Source organism: Octopus bimaculoides, chromosome 14, assembly GCF_001194135.2.
Source record: "Octopus bimaculoides isolate UCB-OBI-ISO-001 chromosome 14, ASM119413v2, whole genome shotgun sequence".
Lineage (NCBI taxonomy): Eukaryota > Metazoa > Mollusca > Cephalopoda > Octopoda > Octopodidae > Octopus > Octopus bimaculoides.
Window position 1 is genome coordinate 23,472,942 of NC_068994.1, and position 6,289 is coordinate 23,479,230.

General features: G+C 39.3%; 1 protein-coding gene across 1 annotated transcript in view; it reads right to left on the reverse strand.

Annotated features, from left to right (window-relative positions):
• Positions 1-6,289, reverse strand: part of LOC106884025 (uncharacterized) — a 693,536-nt gene that overhangs the window by 403,998 nt on the left and 283,249 nt on the right. The gene's annotated exons all lie outside the window — the stretch shown is intronic.

A 6,289-nucleotide genomic window follows, 5' to 3' on the forward strand; every position in this document is an offset into this window, starting at 1 on the left:
AGCGGTTCGGCAAAAGAGATCGATAGAATAAGTACTAGGCTTACAAAGAATAAGTCCTGGGGTCGATTTGCTCGACTAAAGGCGGTGCTCCAGCATGGCCACAATCAAATGACTGAAACAGGTGAAAGAATAAAAGAGTATATTATTTTGCGGCATTTCGTCCGTCTTTACGTTCTGAGTTAAAATTCCGTTGAGGTCGACTTTGCCTCTCATCATTTCAGGGTCGATTAAATAAGTACCTCTTATCGACCTACTCTCTCTCCCGAACTTGCTCGCTTAATATTCTAAATAGAAATGGTTCCGTCTTATACACCCAATCACCTTATGCACCGTCATATACTGTCACTTTTCTCAGACTACTTTATCTAACATGTTCTTCCTTTCCATAAAGACGATTTGGTGTTATTTCAGCAAAATTTGATTACGATTTCTGGCAGAGCCTGTAACCGTACAGAAAATCCTGTATTGGTTTGAAAAGTTACCTGTAACGTTTCAAGATAGAATTAATCGACTTTAAACACTATTGTAAGAACAAAGAACAAAAATAAACTGTAAGAACTGACACCATGTCTAACAATATAACTCTTCTGAAATATACTAATTATTAGAGTTATTAGAATTGAAAATTTTCTTTCAATTTACAATCGAATGAGAAACCTTGTTATATTCTGAAAACCTACAGGTATACATAAAATGGTATACATAAAATAGTATACATAAAATGGTATACATAAAATGCTCTACATCAAAAAACCAATCAAAGTATTTTAGATTTCACTTCACTTATCTTATTTCAAGGGAATATAATGCAGAAGTTTTTGCGAAATAATGTATCTTTATGAAAACATGTTAATATTTTTACGAGGCGTTTCTTCATCTGGAGTAACTTGCATATGTTGTTTCTAATTAAGATGAGAGTATTTGAAATATTTTGTCTGCTGCACATTGTACGTTTAAACTACCCAAACAATTATTTTATATGTTCTATGTATATTTAACTTGTTATAGTGAAATCATTTGTTCTCTAACACGACCAACGTTGAATTTCTTACAATTTCAGTAATTTGATATGTGCATAGTGTAGACATTAAAACATTAGATTTACCGCTTAATTTTAGGTCTGCTTATACACTTTTATACTCTACTTATTTCAGTCATTTGACTGTGGCCATCGATGATTGAGCGTGAACGCTGCTTCTCCTGGGGAAAGGTTATTCTGAAGACTATTACGTACCAGCTGCAATTCCCGATTCATACCCTTTAGTAACATCTGGTACCGCAACAAATGCATGAAGGAAGCAAGTCCCGTCATATATCTGTCATAGAAAGGGGCGAATACTATGGTCGTCGCAAACGAAATCAAAAGCCGGTTAGCTAGTTTCGACCAAATGCTCCCGTCGACGGACAGTTGTCAACCAGTCCGGGTAGGAATCGACTCGAGGCTAGGCAATGACAACTGCGCCGTCAAGGTAGAGAAACCCGAACCTCAAACGCATGGAGTCGACGAGATGATGAATTGGAGTAAACTGGTGATCCGGCAGAAAAAGAAGCTCACCAAATCGACTTTCTTATTGAGGTGGCAAATGTGTACATTTGTTTAAATAATTAAAAACCGCCAGTCACATGGCATGCACAAGTTTTATGTGAACTTGTCCGTTATTTCTATATATTTCAATTAAGATAAACCGACCCACAATTGATTCTGTCTATCTAGGTTGTGGAAGGACGGTTTCGGAGTACACGGATGACATCACCATCACCGTGTCCGAGGTGGAACACTTACAGAGGATAATAGGCAAGGCCATTAAGGACAACGAGGCGGTAGCAGGAGCAAAAGTTGACCGGTATAAGCCAGTCGGCTTGCAACTCGGCACCTGGAGAGGCAAGTCGATACCTCCCAACAGCGTTGGACGGAGGGGCCACTTAAAATGCTAGAGGTCTGGTTTGGTCCAGCCCTCCAGATAGAGAAGAATTGGAGCGAGGTGACGAGCAGGGTGACCCACCTAACTCAGAACTGGTCGAAGCGGCGGCTCTCTCTGAAAGGAAGGGTGGAGGTCGCAGTTGTGTTTATTGCATCTGTGATTACCTATCGCCTAACCGTCGTGCCTTGTCCCGTTTCGTGGCTGATCAAGTTAGAGCGTCTGCTCTTTCGATTCTTGTAGAAGGGTAAATTTCCTCTTGTAAAGCGCTCTGCTTGCTGGCAGCATCCGCTAAAGGGTGGGCTAGGGATGCCCTGGCCGTTGATGCGCACAGATGCGATGAGGCTGAGGCATCTGTGGGTCTACATGGATGGTGAACAGGTGTGGTCTCCGTTCGTTAAATCGTTATTTCCTAGGTTTATTTGTTTTAGTGAACTAGAACCATGGATCAAGTGGAGACCAAAGTTGGGAGCTTGGCAAGCGGAGTGTCGTTAGGCACTCTCGCTTCTCTCTCGCAAGGGTAACGCCAGCGGCGGGGATTCCACATCGTAATTCTATAGGGGGTTCGTAGAGGCTAAGTGTGACGACGACTTGGGGGAGACTTTGGGCTTCGACGACATTTGAGCCGGGACTCATGGATATCTTCCAGGGATCTCTGGCTTGGCAATGTTACCGAGAAGCCTCACCAGTTCGCGATAAACTCGCAAGGCATGGTACTTCTTGTTCACCTTTGTGTCCAATATGCCAGCGGTACAAGGAAACTGTTCTGCACGCAAATGTGCTATGCCCCCAAATTTCAGAAACGTGGGTATACGTTGAACAACTGCTGTTACGGCTGGGAGGAGTACAACTGTCTTCCGAGTCGATTTTAAAGATTGTTTCTCCTTCCTCCTTTAAGAAAGAAGGTAAGGCTTGTTTTCTCGCTGTGGTTGCCACAGCGAAAGAAGTTGTGTGGAAGACTCGCGTGAAATGTATCGTGACAGGCATGTTCATCTCCAGCCTTGGACTGATCCATTACCTCATCTACCGCCTTAAGAGGAAGATAAGGGTGGAGAGAAATGCCTGTCGCCTAGTATACATGGGAAAATATGGAAGGTTGCTGCGAGCATGATGAGCTGGGGCTTGCGGGGTCGAAGCAGAACCCGATTGATGTTGTTACACCTTCTCATACGTTCTGCTGTTGGTTGTGCTTCTGCTACGGTGAGATAGAAATTCGCAGTTTACGGCTATTTGATCCTTGTTCCTATACCTATGCTTATGTATGTATGTATGTATGTATGTATGTATGTATGTACGGCGAGCTGGCAGAATCGTAAGCACATCGGGCGAAATGCTTGGCAGTATTTCGTCTGCCGTTACGTTCTGAGTTCAAATTTCACCGAGGTCAGCTTTGTCTTTCATCCTTACAGGGTCGATTAAATAAGTACCAGTTACGCACTGGAGTCGATGTAATCGACTTAATCCCTTTGTCTGTCCTCTGGGCAATAAAAAAATATACGTATGCATGTATGTTCTATTTTTTTAATTATTATAAATCTTCCACAGAGGAGGGAGCCGATTTCCAACAAAGATGCAAGGCTCCCTCTTTGTGATGTAGTTGACACAGATAAATTCACATTTGGAACTTGAGAAAAATTTCATACATATTTTTACTGTTTTGTTCACAGATTGCACTTGTAATGTACGAATCAGCCGGTCAATTTCTCTTTCTGAAAATCCAGTTTATCCAGATTCTTCTTCAAGCATTACTAACAAAACCTAGTACTCCAATTATTATTGGTATGAATATGAATTCATAGTCTCAGTATAGAAGCTGGAGGTTTCGAAGCGGTTGTCCATAGATATCCTCTTTCTCTTTGATTTTCAAAGAGCTATCTATATCTGTAAGCCAGCTGATCTCTATGATGGCACATACCTTTGCCCCTCTGTCCCAAACAACAATATCCAGACTGTTATATTTACATTTGACAAAAGTTTTGATGGGAATATTCCATCAGTATTCCTTCAGTTGGTGTTTATGAATGTTTTCCATAACAGACGGATGGCATGGTCAACATACCTATGCATGGTCCTTTTTTGTATGCTGAGTGCTTTCCAACCAGGTCTTCTCTGAGGTAAGAGAACCCAACTGTTTTGGAGCTGTATAGGAGGTCATCAGGAAGAGAATGTTTCTTGAAGAGTTCTCTGCCACTCGTACAATGTTGCTCACTTTTCAGCACTGCATCAATATATTTATTTTTGCTGCTGTTGTTTAGCAGATGCTGCCTGAGTAATATCATACGGCATTCGAAAGACGTCTGCACTGATCTGAAGCCTCTACCACCTTCATGTCTTCTTAGGTAGAGCCTGTCAACACCACTGTTTCTGTGAAAGTTTTCAGTTGTCAGGATTTTGCGGGTTTTGATATCTATGGAGTGGATTTCCTCTACAGAATAATCAAGTGTCTCAAATGCTGGGATCAGCACTGGTACTGCAAATGCATTGTGGGATATTCCGACTGCCATATTTTTCTAAGTCTGTCGTAATATTCTCGGGTCACTCTATCTTTATTCACAGTGCTTTCATGATACATTTTCTAAGCCTGGGTACTTGTAGCATTCTTTGTGTGGAATGGGGGAAATAGAGAGACAGGTTTGGGAGACTGACTTTCCTCGTTCTAGAACCAAATACGAACATTTCTTTTGATCAAGTTCCATGCCTATATCAGCTGAAAATGTTATTAATTCCAGTTGTTTTTGGCATTGATAACACTTTATCATGTGTATGTATGTATGTATGGGTGGGTGGATGGATGGACGGATACATGCATGTATAAAGCGGTTTAAGTATAGACTGAAACTCTGTACGCATCTTAAAGCAGAGTTAAGTAATTTGCATGTAATAATGTAGTTTCAATTGCATTCAATGGGCACGAACCATGAACGTTGGCTGCTGAAAATGGGAAAATTCCATTGCTTTTAATATGTAATATTATAGCAATACGCCTTGCATTTCATATAGAGAAACTGGAACTAAAGAGAGAGAGAGAGAGAGAGCTAAAAATGAACGTGTTGAGAAGTATGCAAATGACGGAACCCTTCCATCAACCGATAAAAGGCGGAAAATGAAACAGTTTGCTCATGCAAGACGACAGACACGTTGATATCCCACCTATGGCAAATCTGGTTTCGCATGGACTAATCTCCAAGAAAAGAGTGACCAAGGTGACGGTTAAGCATCATCAAGTAAGGAGTTGAGGTGGGAGGTTGCATCCAGCATTGTGTATTCAGTTTCTATTTCGTTACTAATACAAACTTCATTTAACCATGTTCTTATTTTCTGTATGCGTAGTTAGTAATCAACGCCTTCACCATAAAGGAAGGGTTCAGCAAAGAAGAAACTAGATTCTGGGATACGAGATAAAGCTGACGGCGACTAATACAAACTTCATATAACCATGCTCTTATTTTTTGTACGTGAAATTGATCAAACTACATTTCGGTGCATGAAGTATATAAAAATATACTTGATATACAGTATTTGGCTTCAGAAAAGGATATATTACTAATATAACATCATGGAAATCTAACGATTAGAGGGTTGCAAGATATGAATGTCATCAACGAACATAAACATAAAAAAAGTGTATTTTGGTAATATTTCTATGCTGATAATATTATACAATATATACAATATAATATAATAGAATATAATAATATCATACAATATATAATAAAATATATTGTATTATACAATATAATATATAATAAAATAAAATATGATATATTGTGTGAGTGTGTATGTGTACTTCCGTGTGTGCTTGATTGTGAATATTTGTGCGCACGAGTGTCTAGACACAAGAAATATATTCAGATTTTATTTCTGTTTAGTCATAAGAAGTAAACTAAAATGGAACTGTAGATTTGGATTCCCATTTCCTAAACATTGCTTGTGTAGGCATAAAGGGTATGAGTGAATATAAGTGAGATGCGAAAAGCCATAAATCGTAAGAGTGTTTTCATCTTTTTTTGTCGCATCCTGAAGGAATTAAAGTCATTACAAAAATGAATTGCATCAGAATAATAAGGAAAGGAATGAATGTATCAGGCAAATATAGGTTCGATTCTTATTCCTTTATTTCACTTCAACGTTGACATATTACACCCACACAAACTTTTTAAACGGAAATGCATATTTACTGTTAAAAAGGGAAAGAAATACAATAAAATTGATGTGTGTGTGTGTGTATATTCACACACACACACACACACACACACACACACACACACACACACACACATATTATATAAGGCTATGTATATATTCCTACATTTACGTATCTATATTTACACACACACACACACACATATAAATAAATATATATATATATA